A 22,785-nucleotide genomic window follows, 5' to 3' on the forward strand; every position below is an offset into this window, starting at 1 on the left:
GTCATACCCGACACACACACACACACACACACACACACAAATCACTTTCCAGTTACACTTCTGCATGTCTTTAACAAAACAATAAGGGATACAATCATAGCAAACCACGGGATACCTTATCAGCACGCTATCTAAAATGCCTCATTTAAAAACACTGGGTAAAAACATATTCACTGCAGCTGCTGTGAATGGCTACGGTAATTTTATAATAGAAAAACCCTGCTCCAGCAGTGCTTTCCCCAGCAGATGTCTGAAATCACAGCACATCATCACCCTGCTCACTTCCTATTATACTGTAATACACACAAAGCCCATAAAAAGCACCTTTTAACATCATATCATGATTTTGAAATGTGGGAAAAAATACAAACAAAATCCACTGTGTGGATAAAATGGTCTCCATGATATCTGGGCAGAGTGCCTTTTAAGTTTTTTATATTATTGCACAGACATTTGTTCTCACATGTTTTTCAGTTTTTATGTCTTTTCTTAAATGTGAATAAGTGCTACGGATAAAATACAAATGTAGAAAATAACAGCAGCATGATTTGTCAAAGTTAATCTCTAATTTAGTAAGAAAAATAGGATTTCTAAACTGTACTAAATGTTTAAAAATATTGTTCTAATGCAGTGTTAAGTCCTCAAAAGCCGATTCAAAGTCACGTCCACCCTACCTGCGCAGCAAGCAGAACTGAGAAAAGCAGCTCAGCTGGGAAGAGTCCCTTCAGCTTCCGTGTCGGGCGTTCCCAGTGAAGAAGTCTGGAGAGAAGTAGCCCACCTGGGCTGCTCCCCCGGTGACTGACACCTCATGGCCCCTGGCTGCACGGGCTACACATAGACCGGCTGGCACCCTCGGTCGGATCCACCAGATCGGAGTTTTCCAATCTGAGTTCTCAGACTGTGAAGCCTCTGCTCCTGAAGGCTTGGGGCATCTAAAGGGGAAGCCACTGTCATCACAGCACCTTCGGAAAGTGAATTCACAGAAGGCGAGCTCTGGTGCCTGTTTCCAGGGCAGGCGAGCGTGTCCCAGGACTTGGTACTCCCTTCGCTGGCCTCCTTCCACAGGCTTTCTTTATCTATGGGGTCAAAATTTGAGGTGTCCCATGGGGTGGCTGCTGGTGGGCACGTAGGGGGCTGGCTGCTTCCAGATGTCGCTGGAGAAGTCTATGGTGTGAAGAAGGGGTGGGCCTTTAAGTCATTGGCCTGTCCCTCCCCCAGGCAGATTAGAGCAGCTCAGCTTGGTGATAAGGTTGACCTGGCCTTGGGCTCAGCTTGACCTGGGCAGGAATGTGGAAGTGTTCTCCCAGTTGACCACCTTCAGCTGGGTTTCTGTGAGTGTGGGCACCAGCCCGACCGGCATCTCAAAGAGAATCACGCTGATGCTCCACAAGGGTGTACCTTTGCAGAGGAGTGATGTAACGTGGCAACCCAACCAGGGGGTGCACCAGACACCACTGGTGCTGCTTGCTGCCTGCTGTTCCAGGGTCTTCAGCCTGTCCTCACACCGACAGTTAGACACATTGTCCCAGAGGTCGCTGGGCTCCTGTCAGATGTGGTTTCCTTTCTGGTAGTATTGGGAATTGTGAGTTCCACCTGCACCCCATGAAGAGGCCGAAATCTGTCCCTTTGATGTGACCATCCAGCTCTATCCAAATGTTGTCAGGCATGATGTCCCAGTAGATAAAGCCTATCTTGTGGACACTCTCAATGGCCAACATCAACTCTATGATAAGAACCAGGCCAGGTGCTCAGGGAAGACCTCCATGTGGATCAGCAGGCTCATCACATCCCCACCAGGGACCAGTCCCTTACAAAGTACAGGCTGTCTTTGTCTTGGAAGGAGTAGTAGAGTTTCACCACGCACTCGTTGTCGGCCTCAGCCAGGATGTCCCTCTCGGCCATGACACAGGCCACCTGATTCCGGCTCAGCACATCCTCCTTCCTCAGGGTCCTCATGGTGTACAGAGAGTGAGTGTCCACCTTACAAGTAAAGTGCACTTCTCCAAAGGCACCAGGGTTTTGATTTTCACAAACATGGGCTTGTTCACCTTGGCCCTCTTCAGCCTGCTGTAATTAGACTCCTCCTGGTAGAGGATCTCCCTCTGTTCCTGCTCAGCTTCACACAGTCCAGCTTTGGCCATCCCTTGCTCCAGCTGCATCCTCCGGTTCACCTTCTGCTGGTAGGTTTCTATGACATTTTCCACTTGTTGCTCCATGAATTACTTAAAGTGTGACTCGCTCCTCCTCCTCCTTCCTGTTTTTGCAGCCAAGGACTTAGGAAAAAGTCTGGATCTGCTTTTTGTCCTTCCCGCATCTGTGCCCCTTGGCGCCCTAGTGGCTCTTGTCTGCCCTTTTGGCGGGCTTGGCCGCTGCACCCCCTCGGAGGCTCTGCTCCATGCCCACACACAGGCCGTCCAGGTCGTACTGCTCCGGCATGCTGGGCAGCAGCAGGTGATTCGGGTAGGGGGGCAGGCACCTGCAGTGTGGGCTGCCCAACTCCAGGTCCAGCGGGTAGGGACTGCCGAGGGTGTTGGGGGCCAGCAGGGAGGGCTTGGCCTGGATGGGGACGCCCACCTGCAGTTGCTGGCTGTTGAAGGAGTAGGTCCTTCTGGGCGCGGGGCCGTCGGGCTGGCCCTTGGCTGTCAGGCCCCAGTAGACCCCAGCCTCAGGCAGCGCCTTGCTCTGGAACAAGAGGCTGTGCCGCACGCCTTAGGCCAGAGGCTCCCAGGGCACCAGCAAGAGCACGGCCTTAGGTGGCGCCAAGTAGCGGCAGCGGGCAGCGAGGGGCCCGCAGTGCGGGGACCCAGGGAAGTGCGCCCCCCGCCCCCTCCACGCCCGCTGTCCCGTAGCCTTAGGAGGGGTGCGCTGTCCAGGGGAAGGCTTGGCACCTCCTCCAGCGCAGCCCAGCAGGTGGTAGGGTGGGAAGGCGTCGCCCTGGAAACTGGGCCTCCATGACATCCTCACCTGGGTTGGCACCAGGCCCTTTCCTGGGGAGTCTGCTTAACGACTCGCACTGTCTGTTCGTTCCTGGGGCCCAGGCAGCCCGTCTTACTGATGTATTCCGGGGCCGTTTCTATACTGCTGCCAGTCGGCTTGAGCGCTCTGCCAGCCACCTCCTGGTCACACCCTGCATTCACCAGCCTCTGCCGCATCTGCAGGTTCCCAGCAGTGCAGGTGCCGGATTCCTTAGCATCTGATTTCCCGCAGCGCTTTCTGATAAAAGCGGTGGCCCTCTGCCGTCCAGGGAGGCATCACTGCTCTGTCCCTCGGGCAACCCCTGAGTGGAAGGCCTGGGCGGCTGTTACAGCCCCTCGCGGGTCTCTTGCAGTCGCTGCCAGCTATTTCCAGAGTAAGTCATGGCAGGAAAAGTCTTTGGCCTCGTTGTTAGTCCAGTTTCCTTTCACCATAAATCTTCTTAAAGTCTTAAATTATTTAAAAATATAAAAAGCTGTCAATATTGTAAATATATTTTCAAGACAACTTCCTTTTGAAAATTTGCCTTCCTTCAACTTTTGTAGTCCCTAGAGAATCTAGATGCTGCAGAGCCTCCATGGTGAAGTCCTCACTCTCCTGCAGCGTGGTCTATGCCCTCCAAGGTGTCCTGGCCCAGGGCTCTGGGCCAGAGACCTGATGACAGTGGCTGGAGCTGCTGCGGGCCCCCCAGGGACAGGGGCGGCCCCGCAGGCGGCTGCTCCATCTTCCCGGGCTCTCACGCTGCGGTTCCAAAGCGCACATCTCCATAGGTTTCACAATTACAACTTTAGGATCTTGCTAATTCTTCCCACTGTGAACGCCCCCCTTGCTCTTCCCTTTCTTGTTCTCACTCTTATTCTTTACTAAGATCTATTTTAAATTAACTTTATATATATAATTAACTGTTAAGTATAGAATTCAATGAATTGTATGAAAGAGAAAAAATAAGGAAAATATTATAAAGGAAAAGATAAAAGATATAGAATAAAAAGCAACAGTCAAGAGAAGGGCTCCTGAAAATCGTTGCTTCTCAAAGTGTGAATTTCATTTCTACATGTTGTCTTTTAGGTGCTTTATTAGTTATCACAGGTCAGGGAGAACATACAGAGTTTGTCCCTTTGGAACTGGCTCATTTCACTAAGTATGGTGTTTTCCAGTTTCATCCATTTTGTTGCAAATGACCGTTCTTTGTTTTCTTTTCTTTTTTTTTTTTTTTACAGCTATCATCCAAAAATCAAAAAATAGGCCAGCGCCGCAGCTTACTTGGCTAATCCTCTGCCTGCAGCACCAGCACCCTGGGTTCTAGTCCCAGTTGGGGCATTGGATTCTGTCCCAGTTGCTCCTCTTCCAGTTCAGCTCTCTGCTGTGGCCCGGGAAGGCAGTGGAGGAAGGCCCAAGTGCACCTGGCTCCTGGCTTTGGATCAGCGTGGTGCACCAGCTGTAGCAGCCATTGGGGGATAAACCAATGGAAGGAAGACCTTTCTCTCTGTCTCTCTCTCTCTCTCACTGTTGAACTCTGCCTGTCAAAAAAAAAAATGCTAGTGATGATATAGAGGAAAAGGTAACCTAATCCAATATTGGTGGGAATGTGAACTAGTACAAACATTATGGAAGACAGTATGGAGATTCCTCAGAAATCTGAAAATAGATCTACAATACAACCCAGCCATTCCACTTCTGGGAATTTACCGAAAGGAAATGAAATCATCATACAAAAGAGTTATCTTTACTCCTATGATTCTAGTAGTTCAACTGACAATAGCTAAGGTATGGAATCAACCCTAGACTGAAGAATGGATAAAAAAATTTGGTATATATACATGATGGAATACCACTCACCCATAAAACAGTATGAAATTCTGTCTTTTGCAACAAAATGGATGCAACTGGAGAACACTTTGCTTACTGAAATACACAAAAACTCAAAATGTTATATATTTTCCCTGACTTGTGGTAACTAATATATACAGTACAAAAAAATAATGTTTTGAGTGAAACTGACATTTTAAAATTTGATTATTATTTACAGCCCTTGTCCATATTCCTAAGGAACAGTGGTTTTCTACTTACTACTTGTCTTCACTACAAACCAACAATAATAGTATGTGTATTCATTCATTTCACTTGTAAATGATCAAACTGGGAGAATCCTGTGGCAACTGGTGAAAAGTACTGGTGGGAATACCTAATTCCAACGATCATTCTAGAATTACTGGATGAACTGACACATGAGTTTCCACAAATACAGGGGGAAATGCAGGGCAAGCTGAAAAGGATTGAGACCGGAGTGTTAATAAGGCAGATAAGAAGCCAAAAGTAAGATGGACAAGTATTAGAGGCACTGCTTCTGGGTTCATCTTTGGTCCAGAATTTCATTTTAATACATGGCATCACTCATGTGCCTACAAACTGAAATTTTAGAAAAGCACCTACATCATCCTTCCCTAAACAATACCTCTAAAACAAGGAAATACTTTTGCTCAAAACAGCTACATATCTATTTCTTAATGTTTGTTTGTTTGTTTTTATCTACCTGAAAAACAGGGAAAGAGGTGGTGTAAAAATCATCCATCTGTTGGTTCAGCCCCAAAATTCCAGCAACATGGAGTTGGGCCATGTGAACCCAAAACCCCATCTGAGTCTCCCATATGGGTGGTAGGGGCCCAAGCACTTGAACCATCATTTGCTGCCTCCCAGGATGCATTAGTAAGAAATTAGGTAAGAAGCAGATTACCTGGAATTTGAACCAGCATCTGATATGGGCTGCAGGGGTTCAAGTGGCAGTTTAGCTTGCTGTGTCACAATACCTACCCATGGTCATACATCTAATATCTTGTCAATGTTAGCAACAGGAAGACTAAGTGCCTCATATGATTTGTCACCACAATGAGAATGTCATCAACAAGAGTCAGCATGGGTAGAACAGACATATTCACATACACAAGAGAAATCTTTGTCTGCAGCAAGTGTAACATTGACTTCCAACAGGGATCTGCTAAAACATCACAGACCTGGAACATTTTCTGACCATCTTCTGTTAAGCAAAATATACTCATACAGCAGACAGCAGCAAACACCATGGCCCAATTTCTGCTATTTCTGGGATAATAAGTGTCTTTAGGTAAATACAGAGAAAAACAAGGTTTGGGCCAGCACAGTGGCACAGTGGGTTAACGCCCTGGCCTGAAGCGCCGGCATCACATATGGGTGCTGGTTCGAGACCCAGCTGCTCTACTTCCAATCCAGCTCTCTTCTATGGCCTGGGAAAGCAGTTGAAAATGGCCCAAGTCCTTGGGCCCCTGCACCCACATGGGAGACCTGGAAGAACCTCCTGGCTCCTGCTTTCGGATCACGCAGCTCCAGCCGTTGTGGTCAACTGGGGAGTAAACCATCAGATGGAAGACCTCTGTATCTGCTTCTTCTCCCTCTGTGTAACTCTGACTTTTGAATAAATAAATAAATAAATCTTTAAAAAAAAAGGTAGGCACTCTAGGCCTTGACATGTGGGAACATTATATCACCACAAAGTAGAAGAGCAAGACAGACACATATACAGTCATGGGCAGCCAGTCAGTAGCAGTTCTACAACTTCTCCTATTGAAATGAAAATTCCCATCACAAATACAGAAAAATACATGACATATAAATGGAAGAGTGGATCACTGAAATTATTCCAAGTTCTGAAAGTACTGCCAACCAAGGATAGTTTGTTAAGTGAAACTATCTTTCATAAGTAAAGGAGAAGCAAAAGCATGCAAAGACAGGAAAAATTTAAGGAATTCATCACCACCATGCCAGGCTTCCAGAAGATGCTTAAGGGACTCCTTCATACAAAAACAATGAAATAAACCTACCATTTAGAAGGACAATGCCCACAAAAAAGAACAAAGGGTAATCAAAATAAGCAGAAGCAACTTTTAAATTATAGAACTAAGTCATTACTTATTAATAAGAACTTTAAATGTAAATGATCTAAATTCCCCAATTAAAAGAACCAGACAGGCTGAATGGATAAAAGAAAAAGGCTCAACAATATGCTGCCAACAAACATTTGCTTCTCCAGAAAAGACACACAGAGAATGAAAGTAAAAGGATGGAAAAACACACTCCATGCAGGCAGAAACCAAAAGCTTTTTGAACAGGGGTGGCTATAAATATCCCAGACAAATTAGACTTTAATGTAAAAGCAGACACAACTGGTGACCATATAATGATCAATAGGTCAACTCAACAAGAAAATACAATGGTTTTAGATGAACATATACTTAAAGCTAGATTGCCCAAACATTAATAGATCAAAAGCGACAAATAAGCTCCAGTACAACAATGGTAGCGGAATTCCACATTCCACTTTCATCTATGAACAGAACATCTAGACAAACATATCAACAAAAACATATTAGAGTTTAGCTATATAATGATATAGGACCAATGAACACATCAGATACTTAGAGAACGTCCCATCAAACAGGTACAAAATGCACAATCTTTTCATCAGCACGTGGAGCATTCTGTAGTACAGACATACATTATGGCACAAAGCCAGCCTCATCAGATTAAAAAAAAAAGGCAAAATAATATCATGTATCATTTCTTACCATAATGGATTAAAACTAGGAATCAGCAACAAAAGAAACTCTAGTAATTTCACAAATATGTGGAAACTGACAGTGTGCTTCTCAATGAACAGCAGGGTCACTGAAGAAACCAAAAGGAACATTTTAAATTCCTTGAAACAAATAAAAATAGAAACACAACATACCAAAACTTCTGGGATACAGCAAAACAATACGAGAAGGGATATTTTTAACAAGAAGTATATACATAAAAAATAGAATACCAATTAAACACACTAACTATACATCTCAAACATCTAGAAAAACAGTAACAAAAATGAGAAGGAAAGAAATAAAAAAGCAGAATAAATGAAGTAGAAACTTAAAATGCAGTACAAAAGATTGATAAAATAAGAGGTTTTTTTTTTTTTGACAGGTAGAGTTATAGACTGTGAGAGAGCGGGAGAGAAAGAGAGAGAGAGAAAGGTCTTCCTTCCATTGGTTCACTCCCCAAATGGACATTATGGCCAGCGCTGTGCTGATCTGAAGCCAGGAGCCAGGTGCTTCCTTTTGGACTCCCATGCAGGTGCAGGGGCCCAAGCACTTGGGCCATCCTCCACTGCCCTCCTGGGCCACAGCAGAGAGCTGGACTGGAAGAGGAGCAACCGGGACTAGAACCTGGTGCTCATATGGGGTGCCAGCGCCGCAGGCAGAAAATTAACCAAGCGAGCCACGGCGTCAGCCCCAAGAGTTGGTTCTTTAACATAAGTAAAACTGACAAACTTTAGCTGCGGTAAACTAAGGAAAAAAGAAGATACAAATAAGTAAAATCAGATGTGAAAAAGTAGATGGGACAACTGATAGAACAGAAATACAAGGGTCATTAGAGATTACTATAACAACAATATACCAACAAACTGGAAAACATAGAAGAAATGCACATATCTCTGGATACAAACTACCTACCAATATTTAACCATGAAAACATAGAAAACACAAACAGACAAATGAGTAATTAAATCAATTCAGTAATTAAAAATCTCTAATCTAAGGAAAGCCAAGGACCCATGGGTTTCTTCACTGCTGAATTCTACCAAATTTTTAGGGAAAACTAACACCAATTCTTCTCATACCAGCCCTCAAAACTGAATCAGATTAAACTCTCCAAACTCAATCTATGAATTCAGCATTACCTTGATTCCCCAAGCAGAAAAGGACACAACAAATAAAATAGATAACAATATGTCCAATGAGCATACATGCAAAAGCTTTCAACAAAATGCCAGCAAATCAAATCCAACAAAACGTCAAAAAGATCATACATCATAATCAACTGGGATTTATCCCACGAAAACTGGGATGGTTCACATTCCAGAGTCAGTAAATGTATATTATAATGGCTCTAATCAGAAAGACAGAAAATAACAAATGCTAGTAAGGATGTGGCCAACATGATGCTTTCTTCTTGTTAATGGTCATTAACAGTTGAAGTTTTCTGTATTAAAAATAGGGCCAGCGTCAAGGCTCAATAGGCTAATCCTTCCCCTGAGGCGCCGGCACCCAGGGTTCTAGTCCCGGTCGGGGCGCCAGATTCTGTCCCGGTTGCCCCTCTTCCAGGCCAGCTTCTGCTATGGCCCGGGAGTGCAGTGGAGGATGGCCCAAGTGCTTGGGCCCTGCACCTCATGGGAGACCAGGAGAAGCACCTGGCTCCTGGCTTCGGATCAGTGCAAAGCGCCAGCCGCGGCGGCCATTTGAGGGTGAACCAATGGCAAAAGGAAGACCTTTCTCTCTGTCTCTCTCTCACTGTCCACTCTGCCTGTCAAAAAAAAAAAAAAGTCCCATCCTACTTCAAGCCACGTTTATGTTAATACAGTAAAGAGAAAGATTACAAGTGATTAACCATCCTAGAAACCAGATAGTAGTATTTTAATAGAACAAAACTTCACAAAGGCGCAGTAGAATTACGGAATTCATTTTATCCAGTGATTTGCATTGGAAACTGGGTGGGACATACTTCTAATGAATTCTGTGACTTTATGATTTCATGCGTAGTGTAAGACTTCCAGCCCTACAGGAATCACAGGCCTGGGTTAGGCCACTGTTCTGACTCACCCATCAGGCAACTACGCCCACTTCTTTCTGCATTATCAAAGCTAGCACCCTTCATCTGCTTGACACCAAAAAAAAAAAAAAAAGCCAATTTCAGCGACTAGTTTTAAAACAGCAAGCTAAAAGTCTCAAAAGTACTTTCATCCTTCAAAGACAAGACTGGCATAACCCTATTTCTTTCAGCCCCTCGATTTTTTTTTTTACTTTTTAATAATTATATTTTTTACATTTGAAAGGAGCCAAGAGCCGCCATAAAAAAATGGCCTTAATAAAACAGTCCTGGGAAATGGGGAGTAAACTAAGTTCACAGAGAAAGCAGATAGCTACTACCCAGAGATAAGGGCTACTACCCAGAGATAAGGGCGACAGAACATCCTGGTATGCACCTAAGCCCCCTCCCCTGTGCTTGTTCAAGCTTAACAAAGAAACCATGAGGCACGTAGCCACCCCTTTCTGCTCTTCAAGGACAACCTCCCCTTGTCCAAGCTTAGACACGTAGGGCACGTAGCCCCCTGTTTCTCCTCCTCCTCGACGACCTCCTCCCATTGTAGTTACCCAATAAACTTACGCCACCCTATGGTATGTTAATTTTGTAGTTTTGCCCCTTAAAAGCTGTGTGAGATAGCTGCTCGGGGCTCCTCTCTCTTGCTTGCTGCTTGCAGCAGTAGAGGGCCCATTTGCGCAAATGAAATAAAATTACCTCCTGTTCTTTTGCATCGTCTGGTCTGGAGTCTGTGTTTCTGGGGTCGTCACAAAAGGACACCGCTTTTGGGGTCCTACACATTCCACAGGAGATTTTCTATATTTCTGATGGACACGCAATAATTTTACATATTTATGGGCTACACTGATAATTCAGGATATTGATCCTGCAAGGACGGATCTCTTTTCTCTTTATCATTACCTTATGTTGGATCCTGCGAGCTCCTGTCTTGTAGTTGTCTGGCCTCCGCGTCGGTGCCCAGCGACTTGGGGGCGGCCTCCCGTGCCCCTCATTGCCGCTGCCCACTCCAGCCCTGCAGGTCGCCCTGGGCCCACCGCCCGGGCTGCCCCTGCTGTGGCTTCGTGACTTCGGGGCGCCGCGAGTCGAGTCAGAGCAGGAGCCCAGGAGCACCCGGAGCGCCGCTTCCCAGCACCAAGAGCAAGCGCCCCGCGCGCGGAGAGGGCGCGGACGCCACCTGGAACGCCCGGGAGCCAAGGCGGGTGCCGCCTGCCGCAGCCCTCACTTGGGGGACGCGCTGTGCCGCAGCCTCCCGGCCCAGGCTCCACCTTCCGTGTCCTTGGTCCTTGACCTTTCTGCCTGGGCCAAGGGCCATGCCCCGGGGGTCCCGTGGCACTGCGGCCTGGGACCCTCTGCACGCCGGGACGCCGCGTGCCCAAGCATTCCCAACTGCGGACTCGGAGCCACAGGGCGCAGGCGGTTGGCGCGCAGGGTGCAGGCCCTGGGCGGGCATCGCCCGAGAGGAGGGATGAGCCGCCTTCTCCACGGGCTGCCACCACCGCCCTCCAGCTGCGGGACCCCGCGGGAACCGTTTCCGGTCCGGCTGTGCCTGCCTGAGCGGCTCCTGTGGGAGAAATCTCTGTGCATGAGGGAGCAGGAGCTCCGGTTACCCCTTGGCTCTGAGGCAAAGTCTGGCCTCACTCTCAGCCACCAACACTCGTCCACCGGCAGCCAGGATGGGGTCTCCACAAACAGACCCGCCCTGGGACTCACACAGAGACACCCTGGGGCTCACAGGGGCCTCTGGCCCCTCACCCTCATCCTCAGCCACCTGCCCGCACCATGTCCTGCAAGTACATTCCCATGCCATGGGTGGTGCGCGTGCACATTACAGCCCCAACACAGGCCTTAACCTCAACCTCATTCTGTTAGGTAGGAAGTCAGTTATGAGCTTATGTGTGTGTGACATAAAGGCCTAAAGAGAAGACATCTATGTCCAGCATATGCATCTGCATCTCAAAGTCATCCTGACAATGTTTCAGGGGCAGCCCGGTATTCACATCCTGCCCTGCCCCCTTCTACCTGATAACCTGCCAGGTGGAGGTCCCCGCCCCTTCTGCCTGACAAATCTTCCACAATCTCCCAGGTGCAGCCCAGTGTCTGCACTTCAAACACCCTGCTCCAGATTCCCATTCTCCAGGGGTCCTGCTCACCCTTCCTCTAAACTCAGGATGGCCCCAGCTAGGCTTCCTCCTGTCAGATACCTTCAGGGGAAAACTCAGATAGAAGTTTTTCTATTTACATCCAAAAAGCCCTTTGTTCCAAGAAGAGCAGAGGTGGGCAAGCCAGACCCATCTCCTTAAACCCCCACCCCCACCCCCACCCCCGCCCGGTCTCAACCGGACTGCGCGCTCAGCCCTCTGCCTCTCTGATGAGCCGCCCCACCTGGCCTGGTCAGGTGGAATCTCTCCACTCAACCAAGTAACCTCTCTCCTTCCCCCCCACCCCAGTCTCTCAGGTCCTGTCTGGAGAGGTGCCCATCCGTTCTTATGGATGTCCCTTCCCTAATAAACCTTGCTATTTTACCTCCCACTACTCTCTGTCTCATGCCTGAATTCTTTCTTGCGCGAAGACAATTTCCGGTAACATTTTCTCTCTGGGATCCCGGCATTTCTACAAAGCGGTGGGCAGCCCCTCCAGGGCCACTCCTAGCTTCCTCCTTTGTTTCCTAACCCCATGGGACAGCCCACGAAAGCGGGGGTAAGTGGGCTGTTGTGTGTCTTTTCCTTAAATGGGAGAGAAAAGATTGTTGCACTGGGCACCCACAGAGATTTGTTGCTGTAGACAGAAAACTAATACAAGACGCACTACCTATTGTAGCTCTTATCCATAATATAATCAAATGTGTATAAAGTATTAATATTTTTTAAAACTTCCTTATTTGAAAGGGAAAGAGAGAATCTTCCATTGCTGGTTCACTCCCTCAATATGGCTAGAATATCCACGGCTGGCCAGGCTGAAGCCAGGAGCCCAGAACTCCCACCTGAATCCCCATGTGCCTGGAAGAGACTAACATATTTAAACTATCATCTGTTGCTTCCCAGACAGGGCAGCAGAGAGATGGATCAGAAACAGAGCGGCCAGGGCTCCAACCTGCACTCAGGTATGAAACGCAGGTATCTTAAGCCTCGACTTAACCCACTGTGACACAATGCCCACCCTTATTAAGCCTATTGCCCCGATTCCTAACCCTGTATTTCAAAAACATTTTCCAACAAAGTGACTAAAGTACTAAGGTGATATTCATTTTCTTTTCCTAATAACTATTTAAAGCAATGCACCACTTGCGCCTGCCTTTGCTTGAAGCCTTTTTCTACTATATGCCTATTCCTGTCATAAGTTTCACACAAATCGTTTCTATATTTAAGTTATAATGAATATTTTTAAACACTTGGCTAACTGGTGAGGTTAACACTGGCCTGTTGTTGATTTCAAGCCACCTGCATAATGCCCTGGAATGCAGAGCTCTCACTAAGTGCTAAGTGCTAGGTGCCAGCCAGCTTAGGAGCACCACTGGAGCTAGGTCATCCCCCACAAAGCAATATGTGAACCACATTTTGATTCACTCTGCCTTCCAAATAATTTTTTTTTTGACAAGCAGAGTAGACAGTGAGAGAGAAAGACAGAGAGAAAGGTCTTCCCTTACCGTTTGTTCACCCTCCAATGGCTGCCACGGCACTGGCCCAAATAATTTTTTTGAAAACATATTATAACAAATGAGAAAACTAGGTGAAATACAAAAGAATTAAACATAACATGTTGCATATATATACTGTAGCTTAATGACAAATTAAATCTAATAAAAGCATAAAGGGAGGAGGCAAGAAACTAAAATGACTACAAGTGCAAGAAAGAGTTAATGGTGTAATATAATTTCAAAAAAACTATGATAGTCCATGTAACAAGATAAAAGGATGCAGCCAGCTGAACTTGTCTCTGCTGGTCAAAATTTTAGGAAATTCAGGTTCAACTCTAAGGGGCACACTGGAACACTGCATGTCATCCCATGATTTGCAGAGTTCCTGATACAGTGTTTTTTATTAAATAACCAGGAATAAAGGCATCAAGGGAGGAAGAAAGGAAAAGGAGAGGAAGAGGGAGGAGGGACAGGAAAATGATGGAAAGAACCCAAAGTGGAGTGCTTAGCTGCATAACAGAACCTTGTATATGCAAAGTGAAGACTTGGAGAGGGAATAAAACAAGCATTTTAGAGGAATAAAGCCTGAAAATGCATGAAGATCATCATATGGAAAAGGTATTACATTTATTGTGGGATGGCCAAAAGAATGGCAAAAGGAGAGCAAGTTCCAAAGAACTAATTTTCTATAACATATGAAAGGGACTTTATCATAAAGTCATTCAGTAATTGAATAGTGGTGGAGGAATGAGCATTTAACCTAGTGGTTATCCCACATTGGAGTGCCTACATTTGATGCTCAGTTTTGGCTCCCAGCTCCAGCTTCCTGGAATCCAGACCCTAGAAGTCAGCTCTGATGGCTCAAATGAGTGGGTTCCTGCCACTCAGCTGGAAGACCTGGATTATATCCCTGGCTCCTAGCTCCAGTCCTGGCCAATACAGGCATTTGGAGAATGAACCAGCAGATAGAGCGCTCTCTCTCTCTCTCCCCTTCTCAAATACATAATTAAAAAAATTTTAAATTTATAAATTAAGTGTGTCCACTTAAGCCTTAAATTCACATAGGAAAGGAATGAAAAATGGGCATTGTCACTAATGATGAGAGTGTATCTTGGCATAGTATCTACAACGATTACCCAATTTTAAAACTTTGAACACTTTCTGACCCAACAATTCCATTTATAAGAAAATAGTACAAAATATACATGAAAAGATAGGTCTGTTCAGTGCTGCAGCATTATAAGAAATAGAGAAAATATCACCTTTCAACTACCCAGAGGGGACTGGCTACTGAAGAACAAGACATCTATGCACCGAGGAAGTACAGAACTTAAAAGGAATAGGTTGACCTGTGTTTGCTGATACAAAAAGTCAGCCAAAGATTAGTTATTGCTGAGTTGAAAAGATGTTTTCTCTTTCCTATTCTTTAAATTCTTTAATAATGTGAGAATGGTATTTTGTAATACTTAAAACTATGTTGTCCAGTTGTAAAAGCATTCAACAAAAGGTTGGAAGATTACTCACTGCTGTGGTCTGAAATATTGGGTTCCCCTAAAAATTTGTATGTTGAGCCCCAATCACCAAAGTAAGATGTCAAGGGGTAGGCCACTGGGAGGTGATTAGACTGTGAGAGTTCTGCCCTCATGAAAAAGGCTTGATAGAAACTGTTTCTTCTGCCATGTAAGGATACACTGAGGGGCTGGCATTGTGGCACAGCAGGTTAACACCCAGGCCTGAAGCACTAGCATCCCATATGGCCACCGGTTCAAGACCTGGCTGCTCCACTTCTGACCTAGCTCTCTGCTGTGGCCTGAGAAAGCAGTGGAAGATGGCTCAAGTCCTTGGGCCCCTGTATCCACTTGGGAGACCCAGAGGAAGCTCCTGGCTCCTGCCTTCGGATTGGTGCAGTTCTGGCCATTGCGGCCAATTGGGGAGTGAACCAATGGAAGATCTCTCTCTCTCTCTCTCTCTCTCTGTGTGTGTGTGTGTGTGTGTGTAACTCTGACTTGAAAATAAATAAATCTTTTTTTAAAAAAAGAAAAAGTGTGGATGATTGAAAAAAAAAGGTGAAACAGACCATTCTTTCATTGAGAAGGAAAAGGGGAAAAAATTGGTGGTTTGGCAGCTCAAACTTAGATATAGAATTTGAAAAAAAGAGAAAACACCGCAGGAATGCCATTAGTAATTAAGACATAAACAAACACTATCTAACCTAACTGAATATCCATGTATAAATTTGATGTTCTCCATCATAAAGAGTTCTGAAACTCAAGTTTCACTCTTTAGGACATTTTACTTTTTGGACATACTACTTTTTTAATGTAAATTTTAATATACATTAATTTAATAATTTTTTATTTAATAAAAATATTTTAAGATGAGTCCCTAGTACAGAGACTCATCTTAAAATGGAACTTGAGGGATAATGTATTAAGTTGTCCATTAGCAGTCAGGGCTATGCTGATCAAGTCACCATTTCTCATAGTGTCCATTTCACTTCAGGAGGTTTCCTTTTTGGTGTTCAGTCAGTTGTCACCGATCAGGGAGAACATATGGTATTTGTCCCTTTGGGACTGGCTTACTTCACTCAGCATGATGTGTTCCAGATTCCTCCATTTTGTTGCAAATGACTGGATTTCGTTGTTTCTTACTGCGGTATAGTACTCTAAAGAATACATATCCCATAATTTCTTTATCCAGTCTACCGTTGATGGGCATTTAGGTTGGTTCCAGGTCTTGGCTATTGTGAATTGTGCTGCAATAAACATTAGGGTGCAGACCGCTTTTTTGTTTATCAATTTAAACTCCTTTGGGTAAATTCCAAGGAGTGGGATGGTGTGGGGAGCAATCCGGACTAGACTAAGTTACTCGAATTAGGACTTATTCTATGCATCTGCTCTCCCACAATATGGCGCTGGGAGAGAAGTAAACAGCTTCCGCACAGCTGCCTCCAGTTCAACCAATTAACTGTAGGACTTGTTCCTGATTGGAGAGCAGCGTACTCGGCGTGTGGGCAGCCGAGTTGGGATTGGCGGAGGAGGACTATAAAGGAGGAGAGAGACGGCATGCACCAGGAACATCTATGGGGAACATCTAAGGGAACCCGTGCAGCCCCCGAGAAAGCCGGCCGGCGGTGTGCCGCTCCCCTGCGGAAGTGGGGAATGCGGCCAGGGGGAACTGCCCTTCCACGGAGGTGGAAGGGATAGTAGCCAACCCGGGAAGAACCAGCAGCAAACCCGGGGAGGGCCGAGCAGACGAAAGAACAGCGCAGGGTCTTGTGTTGCTCCTCCACGAAGAGGGGGAGCGACATAATGGTGCCGTGACTCGGATAGGAAACCTAACTCGGATAGGAAACCTAGGACGGATATGAAACTTAGGAGGGAAGAAACGGGAAGAACTAAGGAAAATATCGGAGAGAGAAACTAGCAAACAGCCTAGGGAAAAGCCGGACGAAAAAGGAGCCGGAAGAAGCTATTGAAAGCCAGGCATAGACTCGAAACAGCCTAGGGAAAAGCCGGACGAAAAAGGAGCCGGAAGAAGCTATTGAAAGCCTAGGCATAGACTCGGATACGGACTACGGGGGGAAGCTGGGAGAAATCTCTAAGGTCGAAAGCGAAAGTGAAAGCTAGAACAAACAGACTCGGACGTGGACTGTGGGGAGAGGCCAGGAGAAATGAGGGAGGAATATCGTTGGAGGAAAGTTTGGGGAAACATACCGGGTAGAGAAAAATGTTAGGGAAATTGAAGCCGCGGGGGGCAGGCCAAGGCGGACATGAAAGCCACTTTGGGATTCTCAAGTTAGCCCGGGAATAGGGGGCGAAAAGTTGAAACCAGAAGCTGAAACGTGAGCCTGGTTGGGATCCGTCTGATTAGCCCGGGGAGCAAAGGACTGGAAGCCAAACCGTGGGGCGGAGATGTACGCTGGGTTGAATTCGCCAGGCTAGCCCAGGGAACTTAGATTGAATGCTAGTGGCGGACACGTAAGCTACGCTGTGTTACTCGCGGAAGCCGCCGCGTGCAGAAAGAGCACGGGGCGTGAATAGATAGGGAACGGGGCTGGCGTAGGCCGTGGTTCAGACGTGAAAGGGTTAAGCGTGGAGACCGCGGAGCGCGCAAAGCCAAGCCGCGCAAAGCCGGGAAGCTGCGCAGATGAGAGAGGCGCGCGGGCTGAAGCGGCGCAGAGCCGGGAACCTGCCGGCGGGGCGAGGTGCCAGAAAGCCGCAGGGATAAGAGAAAAATGGAGTGAGAGAAATGGGAATGTTGGCAGACAGAAGTAAAATGGGAGAAATAGGAATGCCCGGAGATAGAGAAATAGAGAAATAGAAAGGCCTCCCCTCAACATGCCAATGAGAAAGCTTGGATTCGGTCTGCCCGATTAGTGAGGCGATGAGCACCTGGGCGGCTAGCAGCTTATGCGCCGCAGGTCACCGAAGACAGGCACGAATTAACATCAGTAAGGCTTCCCCACAATACAACCATTAGGAGGCTTGGATTCGGTCTGCCTAATTAAGGCGGTAAGCGCCAGCAAGCAGCTCAACCAGAGTATGAGCTGCAGGTCACCGAAGATAGGCACAAACCAACACTAATAAGTCTCCCCCACAATACGGCAATGAGAAGGCTTGGATTCGGTTTGCCTGATAGGTTTTGTAAACACCTGCAGGCAGTTCTAGCAGAGCAGAGTATGCGCTGCAGGGCACCGAACACAGGCACGCATCAGCGCCTAAAAACCTCCTCACAACATGGCGAAGAGAGGACCCGGATTCGGTTTGCCTGATAGGACTTGTAAGAGCCTGTGGCAACTCTAGCAAGTAGAGCAGAGTGTGTGCCGCGGGACACCGAAGACAGGCGCGTATCAACGCTAAAAAATAAAAAGAAAGGGGGATCTGTGGGGAGCAATCCGGACTAGACTAAGTTACTCGAATTAGGACTTATTCTATGCATCTGCTCTCCCACAATATGGCGCTGGGAGAGAAGTAAACAGCTTCCGCACAGCCGCCTCCAGTTCAACCAATTAACTGTAGGACTTGTTCCTGATTGGAGAGCAGCGTACTCGGCGTGTGGGCAGCCGAGTTGGGATTGGCGGAGGAGGACTATAAAGGAGGAGAGAGACGGCATGCACCAGGAACATCTATGGGGAACATCTAAGGGAACCCGTGCAGCCCCCGAGAAAGCCGGCCGGCGGTGTGCTGCTCCCCTGCGGAAGTGGGGAATGCGGCCAGGGGGAACTGCCCTTCCACGGAGGTGGAAGGGATAGTAGCCAACCCGGGAAGAACCAGCAGCAAACCCGGGGAGGGCCGAGCAGACGAAAGAACAGCGCAGGGTCTTGTGTTGCTCCTCCACGAAGAGGGGGAGCGACAGGATGGCTGGGTCGAATGGTAGGGTTATATTCAGGTTTCTGAGGAATCTCCAGACTGACTTCCATAGTGGCTTGACCAGTTTGCATTCCCACCAACAGTGGGTTAGTGTCCCTTTTTCCCCACATCCTCGCCAGCATCTGTTGTTGGTAGATTTCTGTATGTGAGCCATTCTAACCGGGGTGAGGTGAAACCTCATTGTGGTTTTGATTTGCATTTCCCTGATTGCTAGTGACCTTGAACATTTTTTCATGTGCCTGTTGGCCATTTGGATTTCCTCTTTTGAAAAATGTCTGTTGAAGTCCTTGGCCCATCTCTTAAGTGGGTTGTTGGTTTTGTTTTTGTGGAGTTTCTTGATCTCTTTGTAGATTCTGGTTATTAACCCTTTATCTGTTGCATAGTTTGCAAATATTTTTTCCCATTCTGTCGGTTGTCTCTTCACTCTCCTGACTGTTTCTTTTGCAGTACAGAAACTTCTCAATTTGATGCAATCCCAATAGTTGATTTTGGCTTTGACTGCCTGTGCCTCCCGGGTCTTTTCCAGAAATTCTTTGCCTGTTTATCCCTCATAGTATTTTTTTTTGTCTGTTCTACTTAATATGACTGGTTTAATTCTGTAATTATCACACAGTTATTCTTAAGTGTTGAAAATTAACTGAAATGTGATCCCTGTTAAACATAAGAGTGGGAATAAGAGAGGGAAGAGATGTATAATTTGGGGCATGCTCGGGCTGACTTGCCCCAATTGGTAGAGTTGGAAACATACCAGGGGATTCCAATTCAATCCCTTCAAGGTGGCATGTGCCAATGCCATCTCACTACTCCAAGTGATCAATTTCAGTTCACAATTGATCATAATGAAAGGACTAAGAGTCAAAGGGAGCACATAAACAAGTCTAGTATCTGCTAACACCAACTGATAGAATAAATAAAGGGGAGAGTGATCCAACATGGGAAGTGAGATACTCAGCAGACTCATAGAATGGCGGATGTCCTAAATAGCACTCTGGCCTCAGAATCAGCCCTAAAGGCACTCGGATCTGGCTGAAAAGCCCATGAGAGTATTTCAGGCATGGAAAGCCAAGACACTCTGGCAAAAAGATCTCTGTGAGTGAGATCCCAGTGGAAAGAACAGGTCTTCAAGGAGGGAGGTGCCTTTCTCTGAAGGGAGGAGAGAACCTCCACTTTGACTATGACCGTGTCTATACAAGATAAGATTCGGAGAACTCAAGGGGCTTCCATAGCCTTGGAAACTCATGACTGGTGCATAGGGAGATTACTGATGCCATAAACAGGAGTGTCAATTGGTAAAGTCAACAACAGGAGTCACTGTGCACTTACTCCTCATGTAGGATCTCTGTCCTTAACGTGCTGTACACTGAGGCTTAATGCTATAACGAGTACTCAAACAGTATATTTCACTTTGTGTTTCTATGGGGGTGCAAACGACTGAAATCTTTACTTAATGTACACTAAACTGATCTTCTGTAAAAAGAAAAAAAAAAGAAAGAAATTATCAATTCCCAACTTGACTCTCACTGGGATTAAACATGACAATAGGTCTGATCTGATTTCATCATCATTTAAAAAAAATCATCTATTATTTTTCACTTTATGTTTCTGTGTGGGAGCAAACTGTTGAAATACTTACTTAAGGTATACTAAGCTGATCTTCTGTATATTAAGATAATCGAAAATGAATCTTGATGTGAATGGAAGGGGAGAGGGAGTGGGAAAGGGGAGGGTTGTGGGTGGGAGGGACGGTATGGGGGGGAAGCCATTGTAACACATGAGTCGTACTTTGGAAATTTATATTCATTAAATAAAAGATTAAAAAAAAAAATGGAACTTGATACGTGGCCGGTGCCGCGGCTCACTAGGCTAATCCTCCACCTTGCGGCACCGGCACACCAGGTTCTAGTCCTGGTTGGGGCGCCGGATTCTGTCCTGGTTGCCCCTCTTCCAGGCCAGCTCTCTGCTGTGGCCTGGGAGTGCAGTGGAGGATGGTCCAAGTGCTTGGGCCCTGCACCCCACGGGAGACCGGGAAAAGTGCCTGGCTCCTGCCATCAGGGCTGCGCCAACCATTCGAGGGTGAACCAATGGCAAAAGGAAGACCTTTCTCTCTGTCTCTGTCTCTCTCACTGTCCACTCTGCCGGTCAAAAAGAAAAATTAAAAATTAAAAAAAGACATTATTTGAAAAAAAAATTGAACTTGATTGAAACTGACACTCAATAAAGCAATCAGCAAGCATCGACCCAACCACTTCCTAAAATAACTTCATTTAAAAAGTTCTCATTGCCATGGGCATGGCACAGTGAGTTAAGCTGCTGGTTAGGGTGCTCACATCTTATATGGAAATGCCAGTTCTAGTCCCTACAGCACTTTTTCAGATCCAGATTCCTGCTAATGCACCTGGTAAGGCATCAGGTAGTGGCTTAAGTCCCTGGGTCCCTGCCACCCAAGTGGGGAGATGGAATTCCCGGCTCCTGATTTTGGCCTGGCCCAGCTCTGGCTGTTGTGGTCATTTGGGGAGTGAACCAGCTATGAGCAAAATCTCTCTCTCTCTTTTCTCTCACTTCTTCTTTTTCTCTTTCTGCCATTCTTTCAGATAAATAAAATAAAAATATAAAAATAAAAGGTATTCATTTTTGGTGCATAAACTGTACAAATATCCTCATCAAGATAGCATTTTTCTTCTCACCTATTGGTAAGCTCTGGAATTTTAATGTGTTTGCCTTTGCTGTTAAATAGGAATAGTCTTCTGAATTACTAACAAAGTCAGGAGACTCAAAAAATGTAATCATGATTTAAACTGTCATTGATATTTAACTGCAAGGAATATAAAAGTTAAGAAAAGTTAATTCATGTGCAACCATAAAAAGCAAGCCTTTAACATCTGGGTCTGTACCAGTGTACTCAGTCAATAGTTTCCAATCTTACTGAAGCCCAGAGAGTTCTATTGGGAAGATATACTTAACTGTTTCTTCATCATTAGGTTTCTTTGTAGGCATACATGTTGGTACATTTTCTGCCATGTCAAGTTGAAAGAACTGAAAATGAAGAAATAAAGTCTTAAAAATGTTCTTACAAAGGTTACATTCTTATTTTATATCACCACAGACCTGTTTTGAGTTGTAGCTGTCTTGCTACAGAGGCTTCTACACAATAAATAATATATATTCAAGATACGTGGTAATGCATGTAACCATAACACAAAAGCATTCTAGGAAAGGTAACTTCCTTTTTGAAATCAAGAGGACAAAGAGCACTCACTCTTCATTAAAGGACTCTACAGTCATGAGAAACTAGAGACTTTTGTTTTAATCCATGCTAAACCAACCAAGAATCCTGCATAATTGCTTATCTTTCCAGAACAGCTTACCAGGGGAGTCTGGGCATTAGAGTACAACAACTGAAGGAGAATTAGAAAGACAGAGCTTATAGAATATAAAGGAGTCCCTTGGACACTGAACTAACACAATGATAATTCTCACAAAGCACCTACTATGCATCCAGCATTGTGCCCAGGGCCTTGTGCTTTACCTCGTTTAGTGCTCCTAGGAGCCCTGAGGTGGACAGATTTTCATTGCCATCTGCCAGGTGGAAAAAAGACACAGAAAGCCAAAGGAACTTACTTGCCCAGAGGTCCAGCAGGTCTGAACTGGTCCCAAAGCTGGTGTTCTTCCTACTGGCCACACTTGTGGACCAAATCACCATTTCCTATGTTTGCAACAGTTGCAAAAAAGGAGGGGAGGATACAAGGGAGTCCTGTGTGCTGATTTCCCAGGACTGCCTGGGATGACCCTGCTACCTTACTTTTGAGAACAATAGCACAAAGATATGAAGAATAGGAGGCTTATTTTAAGAGGAAATATTATATATGGGTAACATAAAAAAAGAAAAATTAACCAAATCAAAAAACGACTCTTTGTGGTGGTCTCTTCCCTGGATCTACTCTGAAAATTGCTACCCCTTAGAATATATAAATTCTCTCATTTTCCCTAACATTAGTTGAGTTCTCTTCTATAGATAACATTCTGTTCTATGGCATGGTTTACTCTAGCATAGATTATACAAAGATGCTATATTTGTTTATGCTGGGCATCACAGTAACTTCTAGTCATTTAATTACAATTGGTAATAAACATTTAAAT

The 22,785-nt window shown here is 45.7% G+C and overlaps 1 pseudogene; it reads right to left on the minus strand.

Moving 5' to 3' along the window:
* Nucleotides 1–828: 828 nt before the first annotated feature.
* On the minus strand, nt 829–6,053 carry LOC103347209 (serine/threonine-protein kinase LATS2 pseudogene; annotated as a pseudogene).
* Between the last annotated feature and the right edge of the window lie 16,732 nt (nt 6,054–22,785).

This window comes from Oryctolagus cuniculus, chromosome 19 (assembly GCF_964237555.1).
Source record: "Oryctolagus cuniculus chromosome 19, mOryCun1.1, whole genome shotgun sequence".
Lineage (NCBI taxonomy): Eukaryota > Metazoa > Chordata > Mammalia > Lagomorpha > Leporidae > Oryctolagus > Oryctolagus cuniculus.